The 23,703-nt window shown below is 40.5% G+C and overlaps 1 pseudogene; it reads right to left on the bottom strand.

Moving 5' to 3' along the window:
• Positions 1-1,370: 1,370 nt before the first annotated feature.
• On the bottom strand, positions 1,371-2,666 carry LOC128297866 (uncharacterized; annotated as a pseudogene).
• Between the last annotated feature and the right edge of the window lie 21,037 nt (positions 2,667-23,703).

A 23,703-nucleotide genomic window follows, 5' to 3' on the forward strand; every position in this document is an offset into this window, starting at 1 on the left:
TATGATGACATAATCCAAATATGCAAGCAAATAACGCACCCATACCTAAACGGTTACTCCGCTGCACACCAATGCATGCACAAAAAAGCTCTTCGTTCAGCGGGCTTAACAGGGGCTTCACTAGGACGGAATAAAGCCCCACAGGTAAAACCCTCCTAAAAATTTGTCCGTGGGGTTTATTTGTTCTTTATTATTTCTTCGTCGAAATTGTTATGACAGCTCATAAACTTAACGAAACTCGTGGCCTCCCTTTTGAGTATTCGTTGCGCGACCAATCATCCCAAGGTGAATTAACAGAGTACAGTTTGGTCCGTCGCTCGTTTTTGTACTAATACATATGGTACGTTTAGACGACGATTGCAGTAAATTTTTTTTGCCAGAAAAATTAATTTTTTGATGGACAGATAGCCCAACTAGCCAGACGTCTATGGACGTCAAAATTAGAAATAAGCAAAAACCTTACCAATATCCTTAGGCCTCCTCCACATGGGCCGCGGCCGCCGCGGTACCGCGGAAAACGCGTATGCCACTTGGCCGCGGTCGCCTGCCAAATCGTCGCGGCAGGCTGTCATTCTCCGCGGCAGGCTGTCAATCTCCGCGGCAGGCTGTCAATCTCCGCGGCAGACTGTCAAACAGGCGCTGAAACGCGGCTTTGTTCAAGATGGACAAGTCTGCGGAACCGTTCACAACCGCGGAAATTGACAGCTTGCCGCGGAGAATGACAGCCTGCCGCGGAGATTTGGCAGGCGACCGCGGCCAAGTGGCATACAAGTTATACGCGTTTTCCGCGGTACCGCGGCGGCCGCGGCCCATGTGGAGGAGGCCTTACAAGCAACACTACCAGTTGCAACGCGAATAGTGGGTTTTTGACGTCTTCGCTTTGCCGCACGGTGGTTGTAGGTAATCGCAAAAAGGTCAAAAATCAAAAAAATAAATTGAAAAATCCAAAAAAATATTATTTTTTTATCTTTTTGTCCTTTCTTTTTTAACTTGCTCCTGATGTGGGTGTGTCTACGACTGCTTCTTCTTCTAATGTTTGTTTGCGGCTTTCCTTCGCTTCTGGCTTTGCCTGCGCGATTAGTGCAAGTACGGTTTTTATATGTGTGGGTATCTTTTTATTGTGTAGGGATTCGAACTAAGATTTTTGGTGCCTGCCTGCAAAGATAAGAAAGAAAGGTTTAACGTTCTCGGCCATCAAAGCCTAAAGGATCTGTAATGATAGCGGCACAACTTAATCAATCAGAATAACACCGAGTCAATGGTAGTGCAATACCATATATTTTAATCATCAACATTAAACAGGTAATATTATTTTGATCGGTGCATTTCAATTTATTATGTTTGTTGCAGTTCGAAATCATGTTGCGAAATCATAGTGCGCATAGTGTGTGTGCTTTTTTTTGGTTTGGTTTGGTTTGTTCCAAACATTTATGGCCTTGTCTAAGCATTCTTTTGATATGATTTAGAGCATTTTCGAAGGGATAAGCAGACATTACGTTAAGGGGCCCAAATTCCTTCACTTCGTCGGTTACTGCAACATGCAACAAATTGTGCACATTACTGCTTATATAACCTTCGCCGTATATAGTATCGTACATTTCTACATACTTTTTCAGCATTTCAGAGGCTTGATCCCAAGTATCTTTATACACGTTCGACGAAAGCATGGTAACTGCGACAATATATAACGGTGCTAATAGATGACGAGAAATTTCGCACAATGAGAAAAATGAGAAATGTTATTTTAGTACAATCCAGCTTTTTAGTACGGGAAATTTCGCAAATCTGAGAAATGAGCGTTTGTCGAAATTTGACAAACAAGGAGTTTCTCGCTTTTGAGAAACGCGGTTATGTAAACAATCATTCGTCAACACGCGGTGCATGCGGTAAAGTGCTCAAAACTGTATTCAAAAAAAGTGTTTTGAAAAGTTTGATAAAGAGAAATGGGTAAGTCTTAATGCATTTATTTGTTCACAAAGTGTTCAGCAGTTCTGTTCACTTCCACTTCCAAACGTAAACAAATGCAACTCGATGCAGATAGTTGTTTTGACAGCTCGGCTGTGTATGCTAAACTACTTCTCAGCAATTAGACGGTGAGAAGGCTAAAAACCCGCGAAATTTGTGAGAAACTACAATTTTGACAGCTCACGATTTCTCATTTTTCTCATTGTGCGAAATTTCTCGTCATCTATTAGCACCGTAACATGAAGTGTTCATATGTTTGAATAGGCAAATTCTTCTTCATTACCAAAAAACTTGCATACAGCAACTGCTAAACAAACTGCTAAATTCTGTGCCTTTCCAATGCAACAGTTCATCCAAGCCCCTGAATTTGCGATGTATTTCCCGAGGAAGTGTAATATTTTTAATTTGTGCAGAAATGTGTGAACAAGTCTCCACTGGCCATTTAATAGCACCCCACTTGCCGTAAACTGGTACTAACAAATTTCGACGCGTTACACCTCGATCTAATGCATGTAATTTGTCGCCAACAAAAACTTGTCGAACTATGTTGAAATGCTTTAGATCTAACAATGGTGCCCTACTTTGTGACCGACATAAATACCATGCCAAAAATCAGCATCTATACGTGGTGGATGCTCAGTGCCAGGAAATGATACTGTTCTGGATATTGGGTGCCGTCTGCCAACGACCGTGCACTTCATACATCCCTGTTTTGCATTGAAACTAACGACAGCTGAAAGTAGGTATAGAAAATATTGTAAGATAAGATAATTGTCAGTGCACATGCACTATATTCACCTTTTGCAAATGCTCGAGTAGGTGCATCTGTTACAATTCCCAGCACTTTGATGTTGACCAGCGTTTTTCGTGTTCCGAGATGAATCCCTTCGTCTATGAGCAAATTAAGTTCCTGCAATAGTGGTCAAATGTTCTTCCGCTGAAGTGGGTTTCAATGTTCCACTGAAAATTGCCACAGTAATAGGCGCAGTAACATCATCAACGGTCAACAAAATTGGTCAAAATGCCGTTGAACTGCTGGAATGAAGAGGCAACCCGTCTATTAAGAATTTCAATTTCAGCTCGGTACCAGTTTCCATTACGGTGTTGCTGAAATAGAAAATTTGGTCATTAACGTAAAAACTTGAGTAATCATAATTATGAACTATACCTGAATAGGTTACGGAGACAATTGCTGACTCCGTTATACCAAAATCGGCCGCCTCCAATAGGAATGATTCCCTTAACTACTCTGCTGGTTCGTAATAATGTGCGACCATCCGTTGGAAGTTCCCAGGAGGTTTTCTCTCTTAAGATGCGCAAAATTATGTTTATCGAAGTATGAGTAGCGTTCGTTTTCAATGCCCAATACCGAAGACAAGCCTCGATTGAATTTTGGACGAAATCAAACACTACAGATTCATTAGCTTCACTTTCGTCGTCGTCTGAAGAAACATCATTTACATGTAGAATGCTTTCTTCATCGACGATCTCTACTTCATCATCGATGTTGGTTTCAACGTTCATAACGATGTCCTCATCGTTTGCAGCAGATACCGTTCTTGCGTTATTTTCCGCTGCAATAAAAGAAGCACAATTTTAAAACATATTCAACGTACATATCGAAATAATATCTTACCGTTGTGGGTAGATGAATGTCCAGCAAATGAGCACGTACAGGTACAGTTAGCTGAACGCATAAGTGCTTCCACCTTTACCTTGCGCCGGTAAAATGTACCACTTCGTCGCATACGTTGCATATAATTATCCATCTTTAAACAATTAAATGAAACCATTATTAGCACGTTTAATTTTAACCTCATTTATTTCACTTTCACCGATGAATCCTTCATTAATGTATGTTGGTAACAATTAATCACAACATCAAATATACAATAAACAATATGCCAGACCGTGAGCAGTACCGGCGTTTGCTGCAAAAGGCCAACAATACAAATGCACATGCAGAGCTATGTAAAAGTAAGTGTAGTGACTTGAGGAGGAAATACACTTTTCGGATCACACTAAAACGCCACACAATCAGAATACATCTATTCCAGCTGACAGTTCTAACTCAACTGACTCGTTTATTTTGTCTTCATATCTTTTCTCCTATTCCGCTGATGTATATACTCGTTTCTTTCTTTTTTTATAACTCCCGCTCCTCTTCTCCCTATACCTCATAATCCCTACAGTAAGTATAATTTTTTGTTCTTCTAAAGAACGTACATGTAGAGTAACTTATGAATTTTTACATCACTCCGTTACATGGTTTTAGTTTCTTAAAAGTATCATCAAATATGTCATCAAAAGAAAAGATAATGTTATTGCAATGATTGCTTATTAGTTAACAAAAATATTTCTTTATTTAAACAGCGTATAAACTCATAACAGCCTTTTTGCGATAGAATAATTATAATCACAAAGTTATAAAAACAAAATAATTAAATGTTAACGTTTGCTGTAAAGTTGTTTTGATCACTTATAAAAATATCACACGTATGTGAGGAACTTAAAATTTTCAAGACTCGAACACGACGGGCAGGCCGTTCTGACAAAAGGAAAACAATCGTCCAAGACTCATAGTCATGGAACTTTACCGGACATGTTAAAGTCTATTGGTACAGTTTTCTGTGTCGTTCGAGTTCCAGCTGCTCGATCTAAGGCCTAAATGGAACAAACAAACAAAGTATTTTCGTATAATTGATTAATATTTGCTTACTAAATATATATTTTACCTCTGCTCAGTTGTTGCGATTGCGATAGTACTCTTCCATTGCCAGCTTTGCCTTCTCCACGTAATTTATTGCCAGCAGCTGATCGGCACCTTCGTACGACTTCAACCATGCGGTGATGTACTGGCCGAAAGTATTGGCACGATCACAATCTATTGCGTTGGAAGAAAGTGTTTGGGAGTAGGATGTTGGTGGTGTTGGGTGGGTGGTTGGTGGTGTTGGGTGGGTGGTTGGTGGTGTTGGGTGGATGGTTGGTGGTGTTGGGATACTTTGGGAGGAGTGCTGTTCCGATTGGTCATCGTCGTAGAACTGAAAATAAATAAAACAAATACATTTAATCTTAAGGTATGTTAGTATTGTTTAAATATGAAATTATAAAATACATATCATTAAATAACGGGGTAGTGGTTTGCTAATCAATAAATATCCAAATAAATAAACTAATGTTAAATGTTATGTTCTTCTTTTAGATGCCGTCAAATACACAGCAATGGCGAGAAGTATCTAAAAAATTTGAAGACCGATGGAATTTCCCCCATGCCATAGGTGCCATCGATGGCAAGCATGTTCGAATTCGGGCACCAAGCCACAGTGGATCGGAGTATTACAACTACAAAAATTTGTTCAGCATCGTACTACTTGCGGTAGTCGACGCTGACTACAATTTCTTGCATGCCGGTGTTGGAGGAAAAGGAGGCATTTCAGACGGAGGTGTATTCAAGAATAGTTGTTTCTACCAGCGTTTGGAAAACAACAGTCTTAATATCCCAGAACCTGAGCCATTGCGGATTTCCTACACCATCCGCGTTCCATACTTCCTGTTAGGAGACAAGGCGTTTGCCTTTACTTCATACTGCATACGTCCCTTCGCAGGTGAACATCCTACAGGAAGTATGGAGCGAGTATTTAATACTCGTCACTCTCGAGCTCGAGTGGTAGTTGAAAATGCGTTCGTGATTTTAGCAAACCATTTCCGCATTTATAAAGGAACGATTCCACTAAAACCCGAGAAAATAAAGACCATCGTAATGACTACGATTTACTTACATAACTTAATAAGAAAACGTGGTTCAAGCTCCATTGACACTCCTCCACCATTGGCCAACAGACTGGACAATGGAAGAGTGGAAGGCGAAAGATCGACGGGACGAATGATTGGCTTGCAGAACTTTTCGACCAGAACGTCCATCCGTTTGCTGGAAATTCGGAAGCATATAGCATCCGATTTTGTTCGCAACAATCGTCGGACTCGTTAGACGGTACAAACTTTAAAAGGGAAACCTGCACGGCCTTGAACACAAATCAGTGACTTACTTACTGTTAAGGATTGAAGCATAGGCCATAGACGTTCGAATTATAGCAACCCGCAAAGGGCAATGTATGCGTATGAATAAAGTCAGTAGCAATCGGAAAGCCAAACGGTGAACACCTGTTTTAAAAGCAAATTTCGCGTACATAAAATTTGGTCCTTCGAACCGGATATCCGTAAAACCGGATAGTTACGTAAACTGGTAGTTTTAACCGTTCTTTGTTGAAAATAAAAATGTCGAACCCAGAAATGTCGGAATTCTCTGGAGTGCAAGCTACATCGAGCCCAAAAGACTCGGTAACGAATGTGATCCAACGGGGTCAAGCACATTTAATGCGTAGATTAGATTCGCTAAAGAACGCTATCCAAGCCGCTAGAGATGCGGATTCTTCATATGTAGAGGAATGGACGGAACGATTAAGTGTGATAGTGTCCGCGTTCGATACGAAGCACGCGTCGTTGCTAGAGACAGTGGATGCTGCGCAGTGGGAAGCAGAAGAGAAACGGTATGAGGAGTTTGACCGGCGTCGATGTGATATATCGATACTTATAAAAAGATGCGGAGCAGATCTGTGTGCGTCCAACACCGAAACGCAGCAGCCAGGAGTGTCGAACTCCCGATCCAAGGTGCGGTTACCTGAGATTCCTATGCCTAGTTTCAATGGTGCCTGGGAAACGTGGCCAACGTTTCGGGACTCGTTCGTTAGTATGATCGACGGGCATCCGAAATTGTCTGATGTAGACAAGTTGATGTATCTAAAGCGCGTGGTAACTAAGGAAGCAGCGCAGCTGATCGACGCAGTAGAAACTACAGCGGCGAATTATAGTGTGGCTTGGGAGCTGTTAAAAGATCGCTACGAAAACAAAAAGGTGTTAGTGCGTCGCTATCTGAACGAACTGTTCGCCATTGCACCGTCAAAAAGCGAAAGCTTCGAGGCACTCACCATTTTGATAGACAGCTTCGAACGGACCATCAAAATGGTGGAAAAGATTGGGATTCTTACAAATGGCTGGAGTGTGCTTCTAGCACACATGTTATGCGAAAAATTGGATGCGAACACCCGAAAAGAATGGGAAACGCATCATCGAAGTGCAGAAGTTGCCGAATATAAAGAACTTGTGCAGTTTTTAAAGGAACACTTAATAGTGTTACAAGGCATGCCCCAAACTAAAGAGCAGCCTCTACCACACGCACACACATACCATGGCCGAAACAAAATGAAGCAAGCGTGTGCATCAGTTAATGTGCTAGATAAAAAATGCATGGTCTGCAAACAAGAAAGTCACTCTTTCTTCAAGTGCAACACGTTTCGAAACCTGACAGTGAACCAACGATTCGACATGGTGAAAGAGAAAGGACTTTGTTTAAACTGCTTGGCGTCAGATCATCGCGTGAGAGACTGTACTTCTAGTGTGTGTCGGGTGTGCAAGCTTAAACATCACACTATGCTGCACAGGTCACCGACTGACCAGCAACGTGCTCCTGAAGCCAATGTTCCGGAAATCGCAATTGCAAGTGACTCAACGAGATCTTCGATGGTACATGTCGGCGAACCTTCTAACGCCGTTATGTTCACACCGACTGAGAGCCAACCGGCACCTTCAACAACGATTTTGCTGCCAACCATCCTGGTAACCGTTATCACATCGAATGGCAACAAGATGATAGCACGAGCATTATTGGACGGCGGTGCGCAAGTCAACCTGATCACCGAGCGAGTAGTGCAAGGATTACGAGCTCAAAGGCAACGGGAGGACTTGTCGATTGGAGCAGTGGGCAGGAGCTGCCAGCCTTCATCTCATTCGGTAAATGTAACAATTCAGTCACAGTGTACTAATGTTCAATTTCCTTTAAGGTTGCACGTTCTGTCGGAGATAATGTGGAACCTTCCAGCTGCTAAGGTTGATACGCAACATTGGAAATTGCCACAGAACATTAGACTGGCTGACCCGACATGTGGAGAAGTTGGCCCGATAGATATGCTTCTCGGCAGAGAGGTATATAACGAAATACTGTTGGACGGGTTAGTGAGGCTTCATTCGGAGGATAGTAGCTTGATGCTACAGCAAACGCTATTCGGTTGGGTAGTATCCGGAAAGGCGTCGATAGAAAGTAGTTGCGTACAACAAAGCCTTGTAAATGTAACATACGTTGCGGATTCGTTAGACGAACAACTTTGCAAGTTTTGGGAGATAGAAACGTGTCAGACTTCGAATATGTTATCCCCTGAAGAATCAGAATGTGAAGCGATTTTCGAAAGTACAACCACCCGCGGATCAGATGGAAGATTTATAGTTGCGTTGCCTAAAAACGGGGATAAGATAAAAAAGATAGGTAGATCATACGAAATATCGAAACGACGACTCCACTCGCTGAATCGTCGTCTGCAAGCCAATCCTGAACTAAAGATCCAATACGAGGAATTTCTAAACGAATATCTAAAGCTAGGCCACATGGAGAAAATTAGTCACGAACCAATACGTGATGTACAGGTGTATTATATGCCACACCATTGCGTTATAAAGCCCGATAGCCTAACGACCAAACTAAGGGTTGTTTTTGATGCCTCCTGTAGTACGGATTCAGGAATTTCGTTAAATGAAGCTTTATTAGTGGGCCCAGTCATCCAAGACGATCTGATCAGTATCATAATGCGTTTTCGCTTCCCAAGATACGCATTAACAGCCGATATTGAGAAAATGTATAGGCAGATTTGGATAAGAGAAGCAGACCGCCCACTCCAACGCATTCTGTGGGGAAATGACGAAAGCGGAATTAGGGAGTTTCAACTAAAAACAGTAACATATGGAACAGCGTCAGCCCCATACCTAGCCACAAAATGCCTACAAACACTTGCCAACGAGAACAAATTGTCGCATCCAGTAGCGTCAAAGATACTAGCGGCAGATTTTTATATGGATGATATGATAAGCGGGGTGGATACGGTCGATCAAGGAGAGCGTGTATGCAGAGAACTATCCACAGTGCTACATTCTGCGGGATTTCATCTAAGAAAGTGGGCGTCTAATTCAGCACATATATTAAATACGCTTTCACCCGAACTTCGAGAAATGGGCTCGGAGCTTGTGATCGATCCCCACCAATCTATCAAAACGCTTGGACTAAAGTGGACACCTGCCCAAGATGTGCTTACATTTTGTATCCCAAAATGGAATAATGAAGATCAAATCAGTAAACGGACTGTTGTATCAGATGCAGCTCGTTTATACGATCCGTTGGGATTGATCGGACCAGTCATCGTAATAGCCAAATGTTTCTTGCAAGTGCTTTGGGAAAGAAGGGTTAATTGGGATGACCCATTGGAGGAGGTGCTACGAGATAAATGGATGCAGTTTAAACGAAGTATGGCAGATATAGAAGAAATTGTGGTTCCACGTCGAGTAGTTGCAAACGAAGCAGATATCGTAGAAGTGCATGGTTTCAGCGACGCATCTGAAAAGGCATATGGTGCTTGTATTTACATACGCACTATTTCGACAGACGGAAGCATCACAGTAGAGCTGCTAAGTGCAAAATCAAAGGTTGCACCTATCGAAAATGGCAAGAAACAAAGAAGAGTAACGTTACCAAGACTAGAGCTGTCTGCTGCCTTACTGTTAAGTCATCTGTGGCAAAAGGTCAAGTCAAGCATAAAACGCGAAATGAATTGTGTATTCTGGGTAGATTCGACAATTGTCCTGTACTGGATCGCTGGTAACCCTTCCCGATGGAAACCCTTCATTGCAAACAGGGTTTCTGAGATCCAACATATCACTGACAAGATTCAGTGGTTTCATGTGTCAGGAGAAGAAAATCCAGCGGATATTATATCCAGAGGCATGTTACCTTGTGATTTGAAGAACAACGAGGTCTGGTGGCATGGCCCAAAATGGCTGAGTGAGCACATTCAAAGGACATCACGAACTACTGTCCCAAATGAAAGTTTCACCGCAGAACAATTGGAAGAACGAGTTGCAGTATTGACTGTTCAGTCAAAGGACAGCAGTCCTATATTCAGTTTGCGATCGTCGTATTCGGCTTTAGCACGATTAGTAGCATACATTCTTCGTTTCCGTTACAACAGTCAGAGGGTGAACCGAGGCCATCGTCGAATAGGATTCCTTACACTCGTTGAACTACAACAAGCCATAAAAGTACTAGTTAGATTGGCTCAATCAGAAACATTCGGAGAAGAAATAGCGAGTTTGAAAGATGGCCAAGTAAAAGGAACTTCGAAACTGAAATCGCTGGCACCGATATTAGTGGATGGTATTCTGTGTATCGGAGGTAGACTTCGAAATGCACCAGTTTCAGAAACCAGAAAACATCCAATAATTTTGGATCCAAAACAACCACTTACCCTATTGATAATGCAGTCATATCATCGCCAATTTCTACATGCAGGTCCACAGTTGCTTATCGCTTTAATACGTGAACGGTTCTGGCCACTTAGAGTGCGCAACTTAGCTCGCAAAGTAGTGCACAATTGTGTAAAATGCTACAGAAGCAAACCCACGTGTATGGAGCAGCTAATGGGTGACCTGCCGCCAGAGAGGGTCACTCCATCCTATCCGTTTCTAAATACCGGAATCGATTTATGTGGTCCAATGTGGTATCGTTTCGCACCACGAAAGTCTGCACCAGTTAAATGTTATGTTGCAGTCTTCATATGTCTGGTAACCAAGGCAGTTCATGTTGAGCTAGTAGCGGATTTATCTACCCAGGCGTTTATCGCAGCGCTGAAGCGCTTTGTAGCACGACGAGGAAAACCCGCACTTATAGAATGCGACAATGCTAAAAACTTTCGAGGAGCGGCTCGAGTTTTAAGGGAACTATATGAACTCTTTACAACGCAACAAGCTCAAGATGCCATAACCACTCAGTGTCTCACCGAAGGAATTGAATTTAAATTCATTCCACCACGTTCACCAAACTTCGGAGGAATATGGGAGGCGGCCATCAAGAGTATGAAGAAGCATCTGAAGTGCACAATTGGGGACACCATCCTTCTGAAGGAAGACCTAGAGACATTGCTGATTCAAATTGAGGCATGTTTGAATTCCCGACCATTGACGCAGTTATCGTCAGACCCTGAAGATTTAGAAGTTCTAACACCGGGTCATTTCTTAGTTCATCGCAGTTTGGTATCCATACCTGAACCATCGTATGAAAATATTAACATCAATCGATTGGACCGTTTTCAGAAGATCCAAGAGTATGTACGTCGGATCTGGAAACAGTGGAAAACGGAATACTTATCCGGGCTCCACCCGCGAACTAAGTGGACCCGACAAAGAGAAAACATTAATGTTGGAACGTTGGTGTTAGTGAAGGAGGATAACCTGCCGCCGTTAAAATGGGCTATTGGAAGAATAACAAAAATATTTAGAGGAGATGATGGCAATATACGGGTCGTTGAGGTGCGAACAAAGGAAGGTGAATATCGCCGAGCGATATCAAAGATATGTATTTTACCAGTTCAAGAAGGTTAGAGTAGAAGATAGGAGTAGAAAGATACCTTTCCACGGGGGGCGGCATGTTAAGGATTGAAGCATAGGCCATAGACGTTCGAATTATAGCAACCCGCAAAGGGCAATGTATGCGTATGAATAAAGTCAGTAGCAATCGGAAAGCCAAACGGTGAACACCTGTTTTAAAAGCAAATTTCGCGTACACTTACAGTAAGCAAAAACCAATGGGCTCTTTTTAGAGCCACCACCAAATTAATTTAAAGAATTACATACTAAATCTGCAAACCAAACCCCGTAAATAAATTCATATTTTTAATATATGCAAGATGGTTACATACCGTATTCAGATGCTCATCGTCGGTCATGGTGTCGTCTAAAAACATCATTGCTTCGTAGGCGAACCACTTCGGCCGGAAAACATCCGCAGAAGCTGCAATAAACGAATGTTTCGTAAATTAATTACAGTTTTTAATTACGACCCACTATCAATCACCTGATCCAGTTTGCTGGCTTCTTTTTATCTTCGCCTTGTTGACCCGGTAAATGGCAACCAGCTTCTTCCAACACCTCTCCGCCACCTCCTTTGTGAGGTTTAGGGCTTCGCCCACCTCTGACCAGGCATCTCCTCGTAGCGTACTATTTTTATACGGAGGGCTACGTTTCGACCACAGGATATGTCTGGTCTCGACCTTATTCACCAGCCGTAGGCTAGCTTCATTGCTTTAAATCCATCAGAGTAAGGGGAAACCGATTAATTACTCCGAAAAAAAATCGCTCTACTCTACTCTCTCTATATAAAATCTCTACTCTCTGTTGCGATTCAATGCGGCACCGCTAAAAACACGCACAAACTTACCAATTTAGAACGATTGTTGTCGTTTTCCATCGCTAAAAAAATAATATTAAAACATTTTTAAGTAAACATTTGGTAATTATCACAATATTTTTATCCACAAATACATACCACTGCTAAAATAATTTGATGTTGCTCACTGCCTGTTCACAATTAAAGGGTACCAGAGCTTTAATCGATTTTGACAGTAGCGATTAATTTTTCGGAGCAAAACATTAATTTTTCTCGGGGAAAAAAATTAATTTTTCTAGCAAAAACAATATTTTTTCTGGCAAAAAAATTAATTATAATCGTCGTCTAAACGCATAAGAGTAGGGTGATAGGTGAAGATACAAAAAACATGTAAATTGTTCAAGTCGCAGCATGTATGTATCGCTAGCACAACACGGTAAGAAAAGGGGGCTATGAGGAGGTTGCCCGGAAATATACAAAGCTTCTCACAACCGGAACAAAAAGCCTTTTTATTTCGGTTGACTGCGGCATGGCTAGGTTAGTTGCTAAAAACTCTCACCCTCAGTGGGAGTTTGATACTCCAGTCCGAGAGCTCAACACGGGTTTATCGCCCTGCTGTGCTGAGAATACACTCTACTTAAACATACTGAAATAGGGTTTAATGATCAGCAGTCAGCTACCAGCTAAAATAGTTGATTTTAATGGTGCTTAATTTTACGCTGCTTATCAATTCAATGTAACCGTTTTTTTCCTGACCAAATGCAATTTTCTATTGACATTTGAAATTAATGATGTTCAATTGGGTGTTAAATGACATCAATGGGTTTGAGTTTTGAGATTTTCCTCTCGAACGCGGTTAAGAGGGTTTCGTCAGTTTTGGACAAAATCCTTGTCTCACAGGCGTATGTAAGTACTTGAGCTATATAAGTTCTATATATTACCAGCTTCGTTCAACTGAAAATTATTCACTAAATCTATTTTATCTAAGTATAAATGTATTTATAGTTTCGTTACTTTTTTTTAGATCCTTTAAATCAGTGTTTTATAAAAAAAAAGTTAGTCACAAAAGAGAATGAATCATAAGAATTAACAGAAGACGGAAAAGAACGCGAAAGAAAGGTTGCTAGAGAAATAAGAAAGGAATAGTAATGATACATAATTTACGTACGAATTCTTTTTCTTATTAGATTAAATCGATTCGCCATGTAATGTAAACTCTCAAACGAGCTTCTTAAGCTTTTTAAATGGACGATTAGCGAATGAATCCTTCGTTTGGGATCTTTGGTGTTGAAGACTTGTATACGAAGCGTCTTCCGGAAATTCATATCTTAATCCAGAACCTATCCAACCTTGGTTTAGTTAACTTGGCACATGCCAATGATACCAATTATATTGATGAAAGATACGGACAGCCTGAAAACAAACATGGTTAATGAAGTATCGTATGCAAAATAGTAGCTGTATAGATTGAAGTAGGCTCTAAAACCGCTTCAAATTATTAGCAGCCTGGCGTGAATAGTAAATTTATCAGGCTTGTTTGTTGTATGTTCGTTTCGTTTTGCATTATTCGAAATGCGATGGAATTACATACACTACTTAAGAATTTCATTTTTTTAAACAAAGGGGGGGGGGGTCAACGACATGTTACGTAATTAACACGTTGACTGCCGTGTCCCCCAAAAAGTGGGTGACGGCGATACTTCTCACCAGGCCGCGTCACCCGCTTTTTGGGTGACAACAAAACTGATCCTCTATCCGTCAACAATAGGCACTAATTCTATGAACGTTCTAATACGGATGGCACTCGAAAACAAATCACGCTAGAAAAAAACCTTTTCTATCTGCACTATTTTATCTTACCTGAGCTGTTCGGTTTGAATAAAGAAACGAGATCAGTAATGAAAATGTATAGTTTATTAGGAATATTATTTACGGTGTACAATGGTAAAACAATTTTTACACATCTGTGGTAGGTCCGGGCAACTTTTGCAATATGTCGTTACTTTTTTTATATTAGCGCGTGCATTTGACCAGCCCATGCTGTTTAGTCGTACAGCTATAACTCATGTAAAATACCAACCGTAACTTATGTAAAATTTCTTCAGTATCATCTTCAGCGTCACCTTCACTATCGGATCCAGAATCTGACGAAACAATTACGTTGTACCTTCTCTTTTTTGGCTGCATGATATCTTCCTCAAAACGACGTTTGTTTTGAGTGTCATTTCTAAATATCTCTTCATCGCTGATATCCGATCCAGTTGTAAATTTTAACGTTCGCTAACATGGACAAATCCTTTACAAGTTAGTTCAGTTTTTAAGTTTTTGAACGGTTGTTGGCAAGTGGATCGAGTAAGCGAAGAGCAAATTACCACGAAAGTCTAGTTGGTAATAAATTGTTCGTTTCATTTACGAAAACTACTGAGCCCCAATAGCAAAATCGTTATGCTTTTTCGCTATGCCTAACTTACAATTTACCTTATCAAAGCGAGAAACCATGAGCGAGAACCATGTGAAACATGTGCGCTTTTCACAAACACATGTAAGCAAGCGACGTCCGCTCTTTAGCGATTACCGTGGCCTGACGGAGAATTTTGCTCAAAAAGGCTTAGCAGTCAACGTGGTCATTGCGTTACAAAAAGAAGGGTGGGGGGGGGGGGGGGGGTTAGGTGGGTGAAAATTTACAATTGTAGCGCTACGTAATAATTGAATGAATCCTTACAGATAAAAATGTTAATAGATAGAGAGAGATAATCTCACGTAATCACTGGCTGTGATTCCGAAGTTTGTATATTTTCTGCTTCACTAAAAGGACTGTGTGTCTCGGGCGCCGTTCTGTTTGATACTGTTTATTCACTTGTCAAGAGAGTTCATTTTACAAAAGAGTTCATTTTACAATGCTCGGTATCGATTGTCCAAAGTGTCTAGTCCAGTTCTTAGTATGAAATATTTCATGAAACTATTCCCTTTCAATTATTGCAAATTATTCCCAAATGCAAATGCAAATTCCCTTTAATTTTCCACAATATGTTAGCAGGTCTAAGTACAAACCTGGTAAAGGTAACAAACGAAATGGTAAAACTGTTTTTTTTTCATGAAAAGACTGAAATATGCAATTGAGTGATCTATGGCAAAAGGATTTCGTAAATCAACATGCCAAGAAAACAAGGCTAATATATGATATTTTTTCTATTTTGATTATATTAAACTTTTTCATTTTCCTTGTTGAATAACATTTTGAATTTTTTTATAACATATATGAATTTGTTAATATTACTGTGACATATCGGCGGTAACCGCTTGTGATCTTCATCCTAGGCCACTCGCGTTGGTAAAAATAAATCAGGATTATTAGTTTTAAGTTTCCTTTTTATTCGTCTTCATTAACACGGAGCGTAGCGCAGGGATAAAATCTTTCAGTGTGGTCCTCTCTGCTTCTCGTTTGCCACTGCTCGTTTTTCGCTTATCGTCGCGTTTTCGTCGCGTCGCGACAATTCGCCCTCTTCTGACAGTTCGCCAACTGTCAACTCTCATCGGTGATGAACGTGCGCATTACAATTACTACCATTGTTTTATTGTTACCATTAATTATTACCATTAAAAATAAGCATCTATTCGTTTATCGGACACAAAACTGGTGGTGTAAGAATTAGAAATAAAACTACGTTATTGTATGTATCATTGGTATGAAAAATTAATCAGAATTTGCAACTCATATGCAACTAATTTGCATTTAATATTTTCAGAGTAACAAATAGCTTCATAACACGATAAATTAGACAGATTAGCAAAATGTATATGAATAGAACGAGAGGGAAATGGAGATACAAAGAAAAATCAGTAGTGCTAGTTATTTCTTGTCCGTACATATAAATTTTTTTTTTGTTCCAATGACTTAACCAAATTTTCAGACATACTGTCTCTTGTCAAAAACTATTCGTTTCCCCTATCTTTGCTAAGTATATAGTTAACCATCTGTATTCCATGTACTCCATTTGGTTTAGTTTTAGTTACTATTGCTTATTCTTTATACCTCATATAATATCTTCAACAATATTAAAATGACTTAAAGGTAAAAGAGGTGACACTTCCCTGTGATGTTTCCAATTTGCGTTCGACCTTTCATCTTTCAACCTTTCAAAAATGTTCTTGCCGGAGAATCTGCTATTATTGCGCGTATTTTTACTTGCACTCAGCGATTATTTAGCTCAAGCCCTTCGTCCATTAATTTGTTCTGCTCTTTTAAATCCAATAAATAAATCCACGAATTGATAATCATTTTAAGGTTTTGTGCGTCCACAATATAACGCTGTTTTAATAGGTGCGGTCAGAGGCATTTCTTGAATATTTATCATGATGGGTCAAAATTGCATGTTGCTCCTTTTGTGCAACGCAAGTCTGTAGAGTTCTGCCCAATTCCAATAATTGTTATGCCAAAAATGGTTGCTGTGTTAACTCCTTGTACGCACGTCTAAGATCCTCTTTATTCCGACTCGTTCGACGGTTACCATTCAACTGCCCATTAATTCTAGGTATCTCGGAGTTCCCAGTTTACATTTCACTCTCCCAGGGTCGAGTTTCTTTTGACAGTTATCATGTGTTTACGTTATGTGAGCCAATACTCTACAAAGTCCATCGACAAACATTCAAAGATATTGTTTCTGTCACAGTAGTAAACCTAAAAATACGAAAACCAATAAGTATAACTTAGTTCCGGTCGATCTCTATTGGAGTTTAAAAGCGTTCTAGCATCTTTTAAAGCACAAAATTGGTTTTCATCGTTGGTTCAAAATCGAGAGCAACATTTTAATCGCCGAATGCTTTTGATTGGTTGATACAGGATTTTACACTTTAGTTTTGAAGGGCAGCACACATTTTTTTACGCGCCGCACTCGATTTCTTGTCGCCAACGTACATTTTTGATTGCAAGCTCCGGATTTTTGATCGGAAGCATTTAATTTCAATAGCCCGATTCTTGATACCTTTTTGGCCGCGTGTTTATAACGCCCCTTGTGAAAGATTTGTTTTGAGTTTGAAGCACTTGTTTATATGCAATATATATCCAGGTACAGTGGTTTGTCTTCTCCTTCGCCGATAGTTTGCTTTACATCACACCATCATGCCATTTGTGAAATGGCACGTTATTCATAATCATACAAGAACGATTGATTCCGCTCTTTTTTTATATGTCCTTGAGCTCTATAATAAATTGTTTGCATAGCTCGCGGTTTACAGCCCTGGTCGCATACCTTGTAATGCACTATGCCATTCATTGCGCATATATTTTTCGATCTCAACTGTGGCACTACGATAGTTGGAGTTGTTCCCTTCCGTGATCGGCCTTGCGATGTCTGCATGCTTAGATTTAATCCTACTTCGTCGGGGAAAATAATGCCGGTTTTGGTAATCTCCAGTGCCAATTCATAAAACATAACAGCATACGACCTACGTTCCGCGATAGTATCTTCTGTGTTATGTCGTTCGGGTAAGTTGTGGATTCTTTTGAAGGTATAGTTCAATCCTTTTATTTGTCGTGCAATTTTTGTACTGACAAGCACGTCGTATTGGTTATACACCTTCACCGCCAACGCCTTCAATGTCAATGTGCAGTTGTCATCTATCCACAAGCGAATGCTATTTACTGCATCATTTGGCAAGAGCTTAGGACGTTTTACAGCCGCAACCTCCCATGTCTTTTGATACTTCTTAATAATGCTGTAAACTGTTCCTCGATTAATATTTCGCATTTCTGCAATATCTTTGCCGGATGCACCATTTTCGTACGCTGTAACAACACGGTTTCGATCTTCGTCGTAGTTTCGTTACGGCGTCGATGCACTGCCTCCGATGTATCCATGTTTGCTGTAAGATTATCATCTACACAGAATTATCGCCTTGTTGTATTGCAAGGATAAAATATACAGTATCTCTTTGAAATGCGTAGTTTGAATTGTGTTTGAAATGTGTTCAGGTATCACAACGTGTTACACGATTCAACCATTGTGAACATTATTGTTAGCAGCAGCATTATTACGTGCGAATATTTGAGGTTTATGCAAAATGATTACACCGCTGTCCGTGAAAAGCTCTGCAGAAGATTAGAAATCTGCCGCAATTCTGTCGGTTAGCACAATTTTGCAGCTAGGTTGACCCAATCCTATGGACATAGGTTTATCTCCAAGGATCCATTACTGTACATTTAAACAAATCTGTTGAATACATACAATTAGAGGGATTTGGGCATAATACTTCAAATACGTAACTCAATACATGTTTTATAAACCTTCTCATAATTCATTAAATATATGTTGCAACAAAAATCATCAAGTATGCACTCGATCGATGCACTCATCGATGAACGATGCAGCGCCATCAAGCTCTATTGCTAAATCGCAACCTGGTTTCACTACACCTTAAATAACCCCACGGACAAATCATTCGTTAAGCGGGCTTCACAGGGGCTTCACTCGGTCCTAGTGAAGCCCCTGTGAAACCAGTTTAACGAAGAGTTTTTTGCATGCATGCATGCATGGAATAAAAAGGGGTTATAGATCCCTTCGCAAAATGCAGGAGATACAGCATGGGGTCGTCGAATCTCTTCTTTTTGATTTGTAGTTTTTTTTTTAATAAAATCGGCTTTACCTTTACTTCCTCCAGCGCTTCTTTTATCTAGTCCTCAGGATAGTCTGAGAGGCCAAAGCGCACTATTTTTGTTGTTTGTTCCACTTCTAGTTTATGCATATGCCACGCAGCGTTGTGCCATATGTCAACTCAGCTACAGTTGAACCGATATCTTTTTTAACGGCTAATTCATCCTTAACAATAAGAGAATTAAATATACCCGGAACGAAAACAACACTGTTTTGCGACACATCTACACGAAATATTAGGCCATTTGTTCCCTGGCCGCTAAGGAAGCGTATAATAGAAAAATTGCACAACACATCACATCCGGGAGTACGAGCAACCACACACTTGGTTTGCGAAAGATTCGTTTGGCCTTCTATACGAAAAGACTGCAAACACTTCGCCAAACACTGTCTAGTATGCCAACAAACAAAAATCACACGACACAACCATTCTCCGATACAACACATCACTGTACCAGACCATAGGTTTTACCACGTGCACATGGACTTAATAGGCCCACTTCCACCATCCGAAGGAAATCACTATTGTCTAACAATGATAGACAAATTCACTCGTTGGCCAGAGGCAATCCCTTTACCAAATATGACCGCAGAAACCGTTACAAAAGCGTTCGTTACACACTGGGTATCGAGATTCGGCGTGCCCTCAAAAGTAACAACAGATCAGGGCAGACAGTTCGAATCGGAACTATTTAAACGCATGTTCGAATTATTAGGGATAGACCATTTACGAACAACACCATACCATCCGCAAGCTAACGGGCAAATAGAAAGAGTGCACCGACAATTAAAATCCGCAATAATGTGCCACAACCGCGCGAAATGGACTGAGGCACTACCAATCGTATTGTTAGGATTAAGATCAACCGTTAAAAAAGATATCGGTTCAACTGTAGCTGAGTTGACATATGGCACAACGCTGCGTTTACCAGGCGAATTTTTTGATGTTAGTAAACAACAACCAGACGCGACACCAGAATACGTCATTAATGTAAAACAAATGATGAGCAAGATAAGGGCAACACAAACTCAGCATCATAACAAAAACAAATCGTACGTACAAGCAGAATTAGGATCATGCACGCATGTGTGGCTGCGTATCGATGCCGTTCGTCCCACACTAACAGCGCCGTACGACGGCCCGTTCTCGATAGTAGCAAAAAAAGCGAAAACATTCATTATTAGTGTTAGAGGTCGAAACGTAGAGGTATCTATCGACCGTTTAAAAGCAGCACACATAGACGCAGCGGATCAACCTATTGCACAAGAAGATCCTCTCCCGATAAGCACTACGACAGTGCCTGACGAAAAAAAGTACACCACACGATATGGTCGCGTGACCACAATACCACAACGATATTGGGCTAGAGTCTGAATAACGACCCCCCCCACTCACGAGTGACCATTTTGTGCGGTTTGAGTGAACTAGGGAGCCTTCTCTCTGCTCAAATTTCGGGGGATAATTCACGGAGGCTGCGTACGTATTTTAGGCGGTTGCGTTCTGCTTTTTTTTTATTCCCGTTCGAAATGGCGGTTGCGGTCAAGCGATCGGTGCACGGTTCGGATTGCATTATTTGAATAAACTATTTTTCGCGTTGCGCATGCACCGATGCTGATGCGGGTGCGTTGTTTTTTATTAATTAACATTAAATACACAGTCCGGAAAGAGTTGCGCACTGTAAAAATAACATTTTTGTTTGATTTTAAATATATTTCTGGCATGTTTGCCGTCATAAACGATGGTTTAAAAATTATTTTTCTTCCATTATTCCGTCAATACATTCCATGTAGGTATGTTTGCAAGCGTTTTAACTTGCGACACTGATTGTTTTCTCTCTTTTATGTGTTTGCCTAATGGGTTTCATGAATTCTATCAGGTAAATTACGTTCAAAACCGCCTTACCGTGGATTAACGTAGTGCATATAATATTGCACAGGCATGTTTAATGAATTATTTAAAGTTTATCGTTTAAACAGTAATTTATCGTCCGGCTTTATCACCATTTCGATGACATGTAGGTCCATAATGGAGTGGAGGATTACACATTGATTCTTCGTCCGGTATCGCGATATGGTTTGGGAGGGTGGCTGTCTCGCTACCGATCCAACTTGGATGTTCTCTACTTGTATTGTATCATGTAGTCGAATAGTCTGTTCCTGCTGTTCTGGGGGATAAGGGTTTGTCTTAAAGGTTTTGTCTTGCACTTCAGAGTGTTCAGAGTGTTCATTCCATCAGAATGTGTGCACCTGAATATGCTGGTATGATACTGCTGGTTCGTATCGGACGTAAAGGATTTCCGAGTATATTTTATAAAATTATTTCTTACTTGTTTGGACCATTGCTTCACCATACAGGGAGAACGAAACGGCCTCGATCTTCATCTTTGAATTCTGTTGCAATTTACGGCCACAGCTGTTGCCGGGTAACCAGTGCAAGGCTTCTGTTTGACACTAGATGGAAAAAGATAATCTAGATGCCTGGTCAGCTTAATCTGACGAATCCGAAATGTCCAACCATGTGAAGCTTCTTCATTTCGGTAAGATGCCTGTCGTTCGAGCAAAACCTTTGAAGTAGTTGGACCGTCTGTTTACGAAGGACCTGATACAATTCGACTGATGTCGTCTAATGTTGAATGTACATAATATGATAGCTACCAAAGGCTAAGCTATGATGGATTGTCCACTAGGCAGCAGGGAGCTCCGGGAATGAAAAATCATTAAAATGTAAAGTTCTGTGGCTAATCCATGATGATGTACATCCATAGCGTAAAAACTCCCACGTTTCGTTAGCTCGCTTAGTGGAGAAAGTCAAAATTTTGCTCAAGGCCACCCGCCACCGTTTAGTCTATCTACCGATGAATTGATCACTGCTTTCACGATGTTTTACCATTGCCTAGCAATGGCAACGTCCTTCATTGTCTACGTTGTGCTGCCTTTATGTTTAATGTCTGGATTGTTCGTACATTATTTTTAACGGTAGCTAATATTAAAATTCACAAAAATGCACGGCACTATATAGCCACGACACTATTGGTAACGTCCACTTGCTCGCGCGTTGACTTAAGGACTGTTAGGTCTATCCTCTCCTTCCTTACATCCCCTCATCATCAATGATGATAACTTGTTGATGATGATGTTTTACTCATTTGAACACATTACACAGAAGGGATATATAAAAACAGCCCATGTACGTCCAAATCCAGCTACATTATGCGCATCTCTAACTCCTCGTGGTAGCTTGTAGTACAATTTCATTTTTTTAAGTGCAACCAATTTCTTGATAATTTTGTTTAAAAGTTTTGAGTTTTGGTGCTCGTGCATGGCTGTTTCTTTCTTCGAACAAGTGTTCTAACACGTTTCAGGGTAAAGCATGTGGTTGACTTACTAGACTTAATTTTGCCACGTAAAAGGAGAGTGCTTGCTCCTTGCTACTATGTTTCCTTTGTAGGAATCATTATGGACAATTTATTAAATCAGGCTTACAATGGTTTGGTTTAGAAAGTAAAGAATAAAATTATACCGTATTACACGAATGAAAATAACTCAGGTTTTGGCTTCGTGCTGGTGTATCCTTCTGAACACGAAGCTTTGCATAGTGAAGAGTATCTAATCGTTCATTTAAAAAATTAAAATAAAATCTCAATCATTCCTTTCCTCAAAAACACAAACACATGTGCTAAAGCTAAGGCACATAAAGCACCGAAAGCTTGATCAATAACATTGTCATTAACATTGATGCAGACTGGTAAAGGGCGAGGTTACTTCCAATTGTAAAACCAAACGATACAAGAAGCATTGATTCAAAAAAGCTTCTAATGACAGTCTACAGAAGCTACTAGGTGCAACAATACCTTATTATTAAACTTAACTTGTAGGTTTATTCTGTAGGAAGGTGTTATCGGTGATATCAGAGCATGAGTTGCTGAGGTCGGCTTAAACAAATAAACCCTTAAGAATATCATTCAATGGCTGCGAATGATCAGGAAGGATGCCTGCCCCACGTGCCACACGTGGTTTGTAATGTCCAAAGGCTAGATCAAATGAAGCAGGACTTTTGGCAGCTTGGATTATAATGAGCGTGAGAAAATATAGCCAAAGATCAAATGATTTTCGTTCGATCGATCTTAACTAATACACCAATGTCGTATGGGTAGCAACCGTTACGGTTAATGAATATATACATAATAGAGTCTAATTATCTGATGGACACTGATGGACGCATACGTAGACGCTAACGAAACGCAGATTAAGACATACCGAATTCGTATCGAAGTTATAATATTTGTCGAAGACAGTGCACACTACTTATATGGGATCAGCTTGACCAAAAATAGTCCTGTAGCGAGTAGTCCGGATTATTTCCCGCTGTCTTAGCCTTAGTCGTCTAGGGCGCAAAACATTGATAGAACTAAGAAAACTTTATTGCGTCAATTTCGTTACCGATCAGACCAGCAACAAACATACACTGAGCCGTCGTACTTCCAGTGGCTGGAGTCCCAAATGCAGGCATCGTGGGGCATAAGTTGGGCGTGAATCGTTGGCTCTCTAGGGAAGAAGTCTGATGGCAAATCACGTAGCCTTAAGTTGAATTGTTTCGATGCCCTGGCTTCAGATATGTGTTGAAGGGTACCAAACAATGCTTGCGTACTCTAAGATAGAAGGAAGATAAAGGATTGATCGACTAGCCAGATAGTTATGGTGTCATATCGGAACAATCAGTCTTGTTGCTCGCAATAATTATGGATTCAATTATCAATTACTCAATAATTA

This window comes from Anopheles moucheti, chromosome 2, assembly GCF_943734755.1.
Source record: "Anopheles moucheti chromosome 2, idAnoMoucSN_F20_07, whole genome shotgun sequence".
NCBI classification, from domain to species: Eukaryota; Metazoa; Arthropoda; class Insecta; order Diptera; family Culicidae; genus Anopheles; species Anopheles moucheti.